This window comes from Pinus tabuliformis, chromosome Q, assembly GCF_031772625.1.
Source record: "Pinus tabuliformis cultivar Carrire ecotype Pingquan chromosome Q, CPIR1, whole genome shotgun sequence".
NCBI classification, from domain to species: Eukaryota; Viridiplantae; Streptophyta; class Pinopsida; order Pinales; family Pinaceae; genus Pinus; species Pinus tabuliformis.
Genome location: NC_142296.1, coordinates 1,113,744,130 through 1,113,756,539, shown reverse-complemented (window position 1 = coordinate 1,113,756,539; position 12,410 = coordinate 1,113,744,130). Strand labels below are relative to the sequence as shown.

The window sequence follows — 12,410 nt, the reverse complement described above, 5'->3', positions numbered from 1 at the left end:
TTGATCTTGTTGAAGTGTGTAATTAATGTTGGTCTTCATAATTATATTTAAAATGTATTTGTCAAAAGAAAGAAAAAGAACTTTTATTATTAAATAAATTGGCTTATCAAAGCATGGGTTTCATGCTTGGGTCAATTGTTTTTAGGTCAAAGTATCCATTGAAGACTTCTAGGGTTTATGTCAAGTGTCCTTGTAGCCCAACCCAATTTTCATGTTTTGCACGATTTAATGCTTAAACTCATCTTAAAACAAATGACTAATATTTTATATTACATTATCATTTACATGAAAATAAAGAGCTACTCTACTATTTCTTTTTAATAACTAATACAAGAGAAAATAGCAGATTGAACACATTTAATTTGGTCAATTTAACCCTGGGAAAAACCACAATGGAGAAAACCAGTGCTAAAGGGAGTATTCAATTTGCTCCTTAAGAAAATTTGTACAATAGAGAAAGGTCAACTCTTCTCCATTATTTTATTTGTTGAAGTCACTGTGAGAATACAAGAAGATTAAAATATTCACAATGTGCTCAACTCAGACTGATACTTGGTCTCCATATGTATCCTTGTATTCTATGTCAATACCACATATTATGGGCCCGATGATAGCAAAAACTCTCCTTAAAACCTGAGCCTTAATCTTTGATTTGAAGTCTCCCATTTCTGCACTGATGTAGCCTCCAATAATTCATTTCCAGATTGAAGGATTTATGGGTCTATTTACCCAAAAAAATTGGCTTAGTTTTATCCTAAATTTTATGCCAGAACTCAACATGAACTTTGTCACAAAGTTGGGCTAAATGAAGGTCTGATACACAACGAAAAATCTGCTAAAAATCTAGAATAAATACTAGTCCAAACTCAAAATCTAGTGTGAAATTCTTGGAAACTCGTGCCATATATCTCTGTTGGAAGTTCGAGCGAGGAAAATCGCTATAAATTTTAACCCTCCTTTCAAAATTCAATCATTTCTCCTCCCTTCAAGTTACTCACTTCTCCTCTTCTCAATGCTCTCTTGAGAATTATGAATGAGCTCAATCTCCTTTTTCCTGCCTTTTGTCTGCTCAATAAGATGAGAACCCTAACCCTTTGACCTTGTTGAAGAATTTAATTAGTGTTGGTCTTCATAATTATATTTAGAATGTATTTGTCAAAAGAAAGAAAAATAATTCTTAGTATTAAATAAATTGGATTATCAAAACATGGGTTTCATGATTGGGTCAATTGTTTTTAGGAGGTCTCCATTGAAGACTTCTAGGGTTTATGTTAAGTGTCCTTATCTATGTCACAATGTAAAGAACCTTTCTTGGGAATTATTTGTCAAGAATAATGTAAATTAGGTCAATTAGGCATCCTCCACAATGCCGGCCTCAAGGAATGACAAGTCAACCTCATTAGAAGAATTTGATCACCTAATATGTCTATATATTAGAAACAACTCCACTCATTTGGAGGACATCTCATACAATTTCGAAATGAAGTAGCTGGAAAGAAGAAAAGGTGTGAAGTTCAAGAAGGAAGCTGTAATCAAAGCTTTTGGGTCTCTTTCTCTCATGTGCAACAAAATTACGAGGCTGCATCAAGGTCAAAGCTCTGAAGCTGCTGCATCAAGGTCGAATATGTGAAGCTACTCCGTCAAGGTCAAAGTTATGAAGCTAATGCATCAAGGTCGAAGTTGTGATGCTACTGCTTCAAGGTCAAAGTTGTGAAGTTGTATCAAGGTCGAAGTTATGAAGCTGTTAGGCTGAAGCTATTGAAATTGTAGTCCTGAAGTTGGGTTGAAGTTCTGTTGCTAAGAAGACGAAATTTCCATATTGTTACTAGGTTGAAGCTGCTGGATAAGAAGATACTACTAAATTATTTTGGAAGTTTGACTTGGTGGAGGAGGAAGTTTTTTTGGTCTAGGGTCTTGCTCTATCTCATTTGAATTACCGAAGAAAGAATTCTTGATTGGGTTTTCCCCTGTATAGGGGCTTTGCGCTGGCTGTGTGCCTACATTTGGTGTCCTTGATCGTGTTTTGGATTTGGCTTGATGAACTAAGATAAAAGAATAACATAAGAAAAATAATAATAACTCAAAGAAATCATAAGTAATTATCAACAAGAGAAAATATTTCTTCCTTTTCGATTTTCCAATAGATCTAATGGATGAGATTAAATCTCATCTCATTAGATCAAAGGTGGAGATCATTTCCCCTTGATCTCCTTTTTAATGTGACCTCGTTGCTATTAATGAGTGTCCCTAATACTTTTAATGTTTTAGTACCATGGTCACTTTATCCTCACAAAGTCACTTTTAGAATATAAAGTCACTTTAATAATATAAAGTGTACTTTAGTACTTTTCACATAAATTGACTTTTAAAACAATTGTGACTTTAATAACTTACAATACTTAGTACAACTCCACATAAAAATTAGTTTAGCCCCCTTAATATTAATAAACTCATAATATCATTTAAACAAAAGAGGATTAATGTGTCTCCCTAGACCAAAAGGAGAAATGTTCAGGGAAAACCTCCTTGGTACGATTTTCAACAATCCATCTTAACGAGGAAGGTGTTTCTCACCACTCCCATCCCGTCTCTAAAGAACATGCTTTCCACTTGGAAATGGCTTGGTGAGAAGGTTTTTTACCTATGCATCAATGAATATATAATCAAGCTTCACAACTCCCCTGTGAACCTAGATTTTGATGAAGTGGATTTTGAATTCAATGTGCTTTGACCAACCATGAAATACTAGATTCTAAGAGAGTTTAATACAACTACGATTATCACAATATATCATAGATGGTCCCAACCTCTAACCAAATAAACCAAATAAAATCTTGCGAAGCCATACTGCATCACAACCTACCTAACCAGCTACCATATACTTTGCCTATGTGTTTCTCAATGCCACTGACCTCTATGTGCTAGGCCTTTAGGGCCATTCTTGAATTGAAAATAGAAAAATACAGAATATAAACTAGAAAAGAGAACAAAATAGAAACTATCATCAAGACTTATGAGATTTAGAGCACTCCACTAGAATTGGCTTCTTGTATCTACATGGGGAGTAGCTTGGGTCACGTAAGTGGCCTAAATGAGTCTATATTTCCCAATTCTGCAATCCGCATAACACATATTTAGCTACATATTGTCCAACATCAATGAAAGTTCCTCTTTGGCATCATTCCTATCAACCAACACTCCTTCGAACAATAATTTGAAATGCCAACATATGTTGACTGTGTACAAATATTGGTTGTAGCAACCCTTAGTGCGGCCAATGTCCAGGGCTTAATCTACATCTTCATCCAACACTTATGAATCAATCAAATAATGACACTTGTAGCTAATTCTCAATCCACTTATGTTATCTCCTCCTGGACATGCTAAAGCGTGCATTCCCTAAATCATGAAGAAGAGCTCTCCGCTCTTTGTTGGCCCTTTCTATCAATAATACACCATGTTATGTTGGACCCAAGTCTGTTTATGGGGCATAATGATCCAAAACAATGTAATAGTTCACCTGACCAAAGTGGAATAGGGACACCATGGAAGTGGAAATAGGGGTGGGGATATAGGAAGATTGCATTATTACTCAAATTCGCCTAAGGGAAAAAGTGCCAACTACAAAATATTTAAACAAACTATTAAATACAAAAAGGAATATTCATAGTGTAAATTAAATGTACCACTAGATCTTTGAATTCTATAAACAAAATTACAACATCTATTTCATAAAACGAAAATTATTATAATTTTTATATTAAATATGAGTTAGGATAATCTAAAATACATTAACTAGTTTACACTGTTAAGGAAAAACAATAACAAAATTCAAGACAAGTTTATGCATATACAATGTTGTGAGGCAAAGTCTATACTTGGAAGTCACATTCAATTGAAATACTACTTTAAGTTGCAAATATAGGAAAGCATTATAACAAGAAGTCTAATATTTCCTTTCCTAATAAGGGAAGATCCATTTCAAAAAAAATTAAAATAAAAAATACAATAAAATAAATAATGTGTAAGAAAAATTAGTAAGCAAATGTGTAAAAACTAAAAGGGTTCAAACAAAGATAAACATGAGGATTAGTAAGTCAAATAAAAATAATGTTCATAGTAAAACCTAGAAACTAGAAAATACCATTTACAGAAAATTTAAACACATATTATTAAATACAGAACGAAATATTCATAATGTAAATTTAAAGTACAACTAAATCTTTAAATACCATAAGCCTAAAAATTTAAATTTGAAATATACATAGAAACAAAACTTTATAAAACTAAAACAAAATTACAACTATTTCAAAAAATATAAATTTTTATGAGTTTTTATGAGAGATTTTTCGGCATAAATCACAAGATCTATCATTTGGATTATTAACATATTTTAAAATAATTTGAAATACATTAACTAGTTTACATTGTTAAATAAATAATAAAATTCAAGCCAACATAATGCACATATAACGTTAGCGGACAAAGTCACATCCAATTGAAATAATATATTAAGTTATAAATCTACGAAGATATTATAACAAGAAGACTAGTATTTCTCTATTTCTCTCATAATAATCCAAGAACCATTAAAAAATATGATTTCTAAAGTAAAAACAGTGAAATAAATATTTATCAAGAAAAGCTAATAAATAAATGTTTAAATAATAAGAAGATAAAACAATTCAAAATAACTAAAAACTCCTTTGGTGAGCTGAACATCATTGTAACACAAAATAATTCAAAATAAAAGATCAAAGAAAAATAAAACAATTTTATTATAACTAAATTTGCATAACTATTATATTTAAAACTCTTTTGGTGGGTTATGGAACATCGTTGTTACTCACTGTAACTTTTTTGGAGATTTAATCAATGTTGTAATCCCGTTCATGTTACATAACTAAAAAGTAACTTAACTTTTAATAATATTGTTGAATTAAGCTCGGAGTATCCCAGTAATAACCCTATTTTGTCAACTTTTCAAATCCCTACTTTTTTCAAACAAACATACTTAAAAAAAAAATAATAATTGTAAGTTGGTTAAGTGTACCCTAACCGTGGCCAAGAGCTTTGAGCGAGCGAGCGAGCAGATCCCTCAACAGAGTTCTCAAAATGACTGTCTTGGCACTACTCAGCGAGGATTGAAGGCTGGATCTGTTGAGCGAGCAGATCCCTCAACAGAGTTCTCAAAATGGTTAATTTGATAGACACCAATGCTGTCTTGGCACTACTCAGCGAGGATTGAAGGCTGGATCTGTTGAGCGAGCAGATCCCTCAACAGAGTTCTCAAAATGGTTAATTTGATAGACACCAATGCTGTCTTGGCACTACTCAGCGAGGATTGAAGGCTGGAGAGCGTCATCAAACATCGTGATCATTTCAATATATGTAGCACTCTTGTCCTCCTCGTGGAGGTGAGGCAACTCATTTTTACATTTCAATACTCTTTGCTTTATGATTTATTTTATTTTTTACGTCTTTGTTAATGATCTATTTTCATGCCCACCCATTTTTTTATTACTTTGACTTTGTGCCCACAAGTCGCCTCACCCATTACTTAATTTAATGGGGGCGGTCTTCGTTTTCACAGTCAACCTAATGTATATCGCGACAAGCCTTGGACTGCTACAAACATTATATAGTTTATTGAAAGAATCTCATCTAAACATTATATAGTTTATTAACAGAATCTCATCTATACATTTTGACCAGATCACAAAAGAAAATACCAAGCTCCAAGAGTGCTATATTTATGATCCTCATAGATTTCTTGTACTTGCTAAGAATTTATTCTGGTTCAATAACTTATGGATTGTCAGGAGGTAAGTGTTGCATGGATGGGAATAGCCCGCATGGGTTGAAACTAAGAAAGAGCCCCTCCTTGCTAGATCCTGTTCAGCTTAGCTTATCGTGTATGAAAAGCTAGGATCTTGTTTTTGAGAAAATTCTTTGTACTTTTGCTTCACAAGAGTTAGTTAGGTAATAGACATTAGTGAGGAGGTGGTTTAAAGAAAACGCATTCATCAAAGAAAATCTGTAGACAACATTCCTTGGTAGTAATAATAATAGTCTGCCATTGTGATTGCAATAGTTGTTAGTTTTTTGCCATAGTGCCTGTAATAATGGTTAGTTTCCTGCCATAGTGTCTGCAATAATAGTTAGTGTATGGTTAACATAGTTCCAACTGATTCTAACCTTATCTTCAAAAATTTAACAAAATTCACCAACAGACAGAAAATAGACATAATAAGTAGTTGTAAATCTTGAGTCATATGGTAGTATTTCTACATTGTTTGCAGAGGCCTGTCACAGGACAATGACATCAGAAGAAACTCATTAGCATTACAATAATAGCTTCTGCCATTGTTCCTGCAATGACAGTTAGTTGATTATAAACTATATTCCTGCAATGATAGCTGGTTGATGATAAACTATATTGTTAGTCCTGCGATCAGAAGAAACTCATTGGCATTACAATAATAGATTCTGCCATTGATACCGCAATAGAAGAAGCTCACTGGCATTACAATAATAGTTCTGCAATTGATACGGCAATAATAAATAGTTGATGATGAATAAAATAGTTCTAACTGATTCTAAAGAAATTTCCAACTTAGAGAAAATAAACATAAGCAGTTGTGAACCATGACTGATGCAGAGGACTGTCACAGAATATTTATACAGTTTACGTTGTAATTAAAAATCTTTACGTGAGAATGAACTCGCTACAATTAAGTTGATATTAGAACATATTCATATAGCTTACAGGATAATAAAAAACAAGTTCAAATAAAAATTAACTCTCTGCACTATCTTTTCTCTCCAAAACAAATCATTTAAAAATAGAACGAACATCTATTTTTCCAACTTATTAAGAATAAGCATTTAAAAACTGAGGTGCATTCCCTCACACTTCTATTTAAGAATAAACTTACAAAGAAAAAACATTTTCAAAAACTGAGGTGCATTCCTCACACCTCTATTTAGCAAATATTATTTGAAAATAAAATAAATCAGACTTATCATGCTCTTCGTGGAAAAATATTTAGGAAAAACATGAAAAAATCACCCTCATAGGATGAGAAACATAACAACAACAAGATTGTGTTCACATTTTCTACAATGCTAGACCCTTTCCCTTCTTTCTGTCCTCGGCGGCTGAGGTCAAACTGTCGAGCTCCTGTGAGGCGGACTTGATTGCATGGAGAATCATCTTCTTCACCTCTAACTTGTCTTCTTTCGCCCTGTGATTCTTGGGCAGCAAGCGGAACTCTTCAGTCAACTGAATACATTGCTCTAAATTCTCAGGCGATACAAAATCCATGGCAACTTTAATACATGACTTGAGGTTCCGAACTTGATGAGGACACCCAGCTGGAATGAAGACTGCCTCGTAAAGATTTTGTTCAAATGTCCATGCCTCTACTCCATATTCTTCTTTCAGCTTCCCCTTATGATACTCATTCAGGTAAATAGTCTGATCATGAATTGGATGAGTAACCTGTGTAAGATGCTTATTTTCAATGTGCCTGAATTCCCCCTTGTGTTTCACCAAATAATCTTGTAACTTGGGTATATCCTCTCTCCGAAAAATATCCCAAAGAGCACCTCCAAATTCAGAGTCTTTGTTTTCAATCCTCCCTGAACTCTCTGGCAGCCCATCACTTCTTCTGTATTTTTCTCTCAATTTATCTATCGCTTTTTGTTTCGAAGCTGGGAATTTGACTTCGGCTGTATGCGTTATAATATTGACAGCATCGGCCACATCCAAGTGCAGCTTAGTGACTGAATCCCCTCTGATAAGCTCTTCCTTGTTGCCATAGGCTATGTAAGTTTTGGGACCCAAATCAGGTTTCAAGGAGTGCTTTGGAAGCTTTGTGGCAAGATTTAGAATCCCAGATTTAGGATGGGTGTACTCCTTGAAAGGTAAGGCGCTGATAAATTCAGCACAATGTCTTGGTAGACGCTCTTCGAATAAATTTTCGGGAGGCCAATCCTTCAACTTATACAACTTGGGCCAACCATCACGGGGTATTTTCCGCTTACATAATATGAAAAAAATTTATGAATATTGATCTCAGTCCACTTCCAATTCCTGCAATCAAGGACTTTCACATCTAGTTCCTTTGATTTCTTGGTATCCTTTGAATTCGTGGTAATCCTGAAAGCCCGCCACATGACCCTTGGATCCCAACTCAGTCCAGTATTATCCAAAACATTTCTGACAATCACAGGTTCACCTCTTCTCCAATGTTTCTGAAAATGTTCAAGAGTCTCACTCTCGCATCTTGAACAGTTGGACAATACAAATAGTTGTCGCTGCCATCCTGCCTGTTAGCAGCTTTTCTTAGCTTATCACAATGCTCAAAATTAGGCTTGAAGCACAGAAAACATGGCCGTGAATCTCTTGCTGCCATTGGAAACTCACAATCCCTAGAAACTCTCTCTGCTATTTCTCTATGTTTGCAACCAATTTTGCCCAAATCTGGTGCACGTTAATTCTAACAATTTCTTTGCACAACGAGGACATGGGATTGAACGATCAGCATTAACTTTAAATTTAGACAATGGTAGTACAGAATCAACCTGACCTGTCATTTTAGAATTCTCATCAACTATCCTCTCTGACGTTGAATCACCTCCAGGCGGTTTCCCTTCCCTAAGCTCACGACAGCAAGAAAGGCAAAGATCGTACTCACAATCATCACAGCTTCTGTGGAAACTTACGATAGATGTGTGGCAGTTGTCACAAAAATGACGCTCTCCTACGTTCACATTAGACACTCGAATCTTCAGGTCTTCTGCAGGTTTTTTCTGAATTTTTGCCTCCACCTCCAGTTCCAGCATTTGCTCACCATGAATTTTGGTGACGACAGAGAGGCCACTGCGAATCAAGTTCTTGCAAAAGCGGACCCTATCATCTAGCCTTAATTTTTTCACTTTGACCTGGGGATTTTTCTTAAACAGCTTCTGCAATTACAAGTTCCCCTACACGGGGGACATCTCTCTGCAAAATTTTCTACTGTTAACAAAGGGTACGATATTTCAATGCATTTAAGACAGTAACGCAACCTTTTGCATGTTGAACAGTTGACAACAGTGCCTTTGTCGTTCCTTTTACATTGATGGCAATTTGTACAATCACTTCTATCTTCTGGTTCTTGAATTTCAGTCTCCTCAGCTTGACGTTCCTCTGGTGGTTGCATTTCTGGGTCCTCACTATCAGTTTTATCCTTTCTAATCTCCTCATCAAGAACATGTTCCTCATCAGTAGCTGGCATCATAAAATCTCCTGAGGTCGAAAACTGTGAACTTTGCACCCAGGCTTGAACAGCTCCTCTTTCATTTTGGTTTCTGTCCTTTCTTCTTTGGAGGAAGTCTCTGTCCTTTCTTCTTTGGAGGAACCTCGTCCACCTCTGTGACACGATCCGGGCCTTCCCGGCTTCTTTGGAGGAACCTCGTCCACCTCATGTGACACGGTCCGGGGTTTTCTGCCCTGCTTCTGAGCCTGGACTTCGGTATTACCTCCCACCACCATTTGGGGATCCAGAAATGTCGAAACTTCACGTTCCGCACCAGGAGAAATCTGCTTTCTGCTTCGCTTCCTAGGACCCGGCAATTCAGAAAAATCAGAAGGACCCACACGCGGATTAAATTCGAATTTTGCATCGCGTAAATTTAGTGCCTTAGGACATATAGATTGTGTTTTAAATTCTTTCCTGGGATCCTCCTCTTCTTCGTCCTTTCGTTTCCGACCCCTCTTCTTCTCATAGCCCTCTTCGCTGTCATGTGCCACAGCCAGGGGATTCCTTCCCAACTTCCTAGCCTGGACTCTGGAACCTGAATCAACCCCCATCTGCAATTTGGGTGCATATTCCTGGCTCTTCAGAAACATGGAATCATCCCGCTGCGCCGGCGGCATGTTCTCGAACCCTGCGTAGCGTAAATGGAGTGGCATGGACCAGTCCAGTTTTGTGTTAGAAACAGGTGTGCTGGATATCTGGGACCCAATCGCCGTCTTGAACTTTCTAGGGTTTTCAGTATTAAAATCCTCACCAGACCCTTGAGTGTTTCCCTCCAGTTTGACTTTTTTACCCTAATTTTCGCTAACTCCCTTGCATTCACGTGCTGTTTGCGGCTCACCACCCTCATCGCGATTAGGTGATACATTGCGGAGTTTGATGGCCCTTTTCAAACTCTCGACTTCGGTGTTAGGGTTGGCACACGAAATAGTTTTTAAATCAATTTCACCATTCTCCATAATCCCAAATTTTATTTGCATCTCACCAACAAAATTCTACATAATTCATTTTATTTGCATTCACCAACAGAACTCTGGCTACCCAGAATATTCGAAACACTAGGATCACTCTCTATCTTTTCTGCTTTATCATTAATTTGTTTCTCCACAACCCCAAACTCCATCTGCATTTCAGTGACAGAATTCTGATACCCAGACTATTAGAAATACTAATGTGGGCACATGAAGCAATTTCCAACCCTAGCTTTTCCTTCTCACCACCCTCATTACGATGATCTAACACAACTAGGGGATTCTGGCCCGACTTCCTCTCTTTATCCTGGCCCGTTTCAGAATAAAATTTAAAACTGACCAACAGGCACCTCTACCAAACCTGCATAATTCTCTTCACCCATTTTTCACAAGTTCACCTAAATAAAAAAAGCCAGTATCCCTTATAGCTCGACAAAAGATTTTAACTTAAAAAAATGATATATCAAAGTTTATTATAAATATCAAGAAAATGAAAGGGTGATATTATGACATTTCACTATTTTAAGGAGATGCCACAATGTTTCTATTTTTAAACCACGATACTTTTCTATTTTAAGCATAGTTAGTTAGCAATTCAAAATAACAATGATATATTGGTTAATTTATATAAATAAAATATAAAACCGACAATTTTTTTATTTTAAACATGGTCCGTTAACTATTAAAAAACTAAAAAGATAAATTTTATAAATAAAATATTTAGTAAATTAATATATGGACCAATTTCATTTTTTCAATTTGGAAAACTAAGGTAATTTATATAAATAAAATATAAAATGGTTAACCTTTTTTATTTTAAACCTGGTCCATTAACATTAAAAAACTAAAAAGATAAATTTTATAAATAAAATATTTAGTAAATTAATACATGGACCAATTTCGTTTTTTTAATTTGAAAAACCAAATAAATTGTAGTTCCAAATAAATTGTATTTTTTTTTCTCCGATATATGAACATTTACATATAGTTTTGTTATTAAAGATTTTGAATTATATATAAATTTAGTTTATTTCAAGTGTTTAATATTAATGATTGTTTTTTTTCATCTTACTTGCAATTCTACATGTAAGGTAATAAACCAATATATCAATAATGTATTGGTTGTATTAGGTTGGATCTATACCATTTTATTCTTATAACTCTCTATTCAACTATGAACCATGCACACCCAAAGAAAGATCTTATCCTTCTCCACAAACTAGAGTGAAATGGTTGGTTATATGGAAGCCAAAAAAAGGAAATCATATGAATAAAATGTTTATATGGAAAAAAATAATTTAAAATTATTTAAAAATATCTATAAAAAAATAAAATTTAAAAAGTAGAAATAAATTATAATGAAACTTTCAATATTGAAGATAATATACTCCACTAAATAATTTAATTTATCCATTTTCACATAATGTTCACTTACTAACTAATGCCTATATCAAACATCTTTTAGATGTAAACCCTAATTATTGATATAAATGTGGTTAATAGAATAAGTAAATATAATAATGGTTGTATTAAATTTAACCCAACACACATTTTAGATTATGGTGGTGTTCTTAAACTTTTTTTATTTGTTTTTTTAATTAATGAGAAGTTCATGTGTGTGTCTATATAAGTTAAGTTTAGTCTAACATATAAAGGAAATAACAATTTTCTATGTAAATTTAACCAAATTCAAGTAGATATTTTTAAATTTAAGTTATTTAATTTGTAGAATTTGAGTATCCCAAAGTTTTTCTAGGGTATTGAATCTATTTATACTTAAAAAATATAATTATTTTAAACAACAAAATCACAATCTTACTTGAAATTGTATCACCTAACTTTGGCCAAAATCTATTTCATATATATGTTGACTAATTCAAAATTTGATTTTTAAATTCTTCTTCATTCTCGAAAAGGTTTTTATCTATTATTGTATTGCATTAATGGGGTAATGAGAAGGATTTTACTATTATTGTATCCCATTGATGAGATTTAGACTAACATTTTATAATTAAAGTTAAAAAAAATGAAATAATTATGTAAACATTTTATTTGGTCAAATAAAATAAAATAAAAATAAAATACATTTATAAAATTAATAATTATATTTATTAACAAAAATAAAAATAAAAAA

General features: G+C 34.0%; 1 pseudogene; it reads right to left on the bottom strand.

Moving 5' to 3' along the window:
- Positions 1–7,120: 7,120 nt before the first annotated feature.
- Positions 7,121–9,284, bottom strand: LOC149223407 (lysine-specific demethylase JMJ26 pseudogene; annotated as a pseudogene).
- Between the last annotated feature and the right edge of the window lie 3,126 nt (positions 9,285–12,410).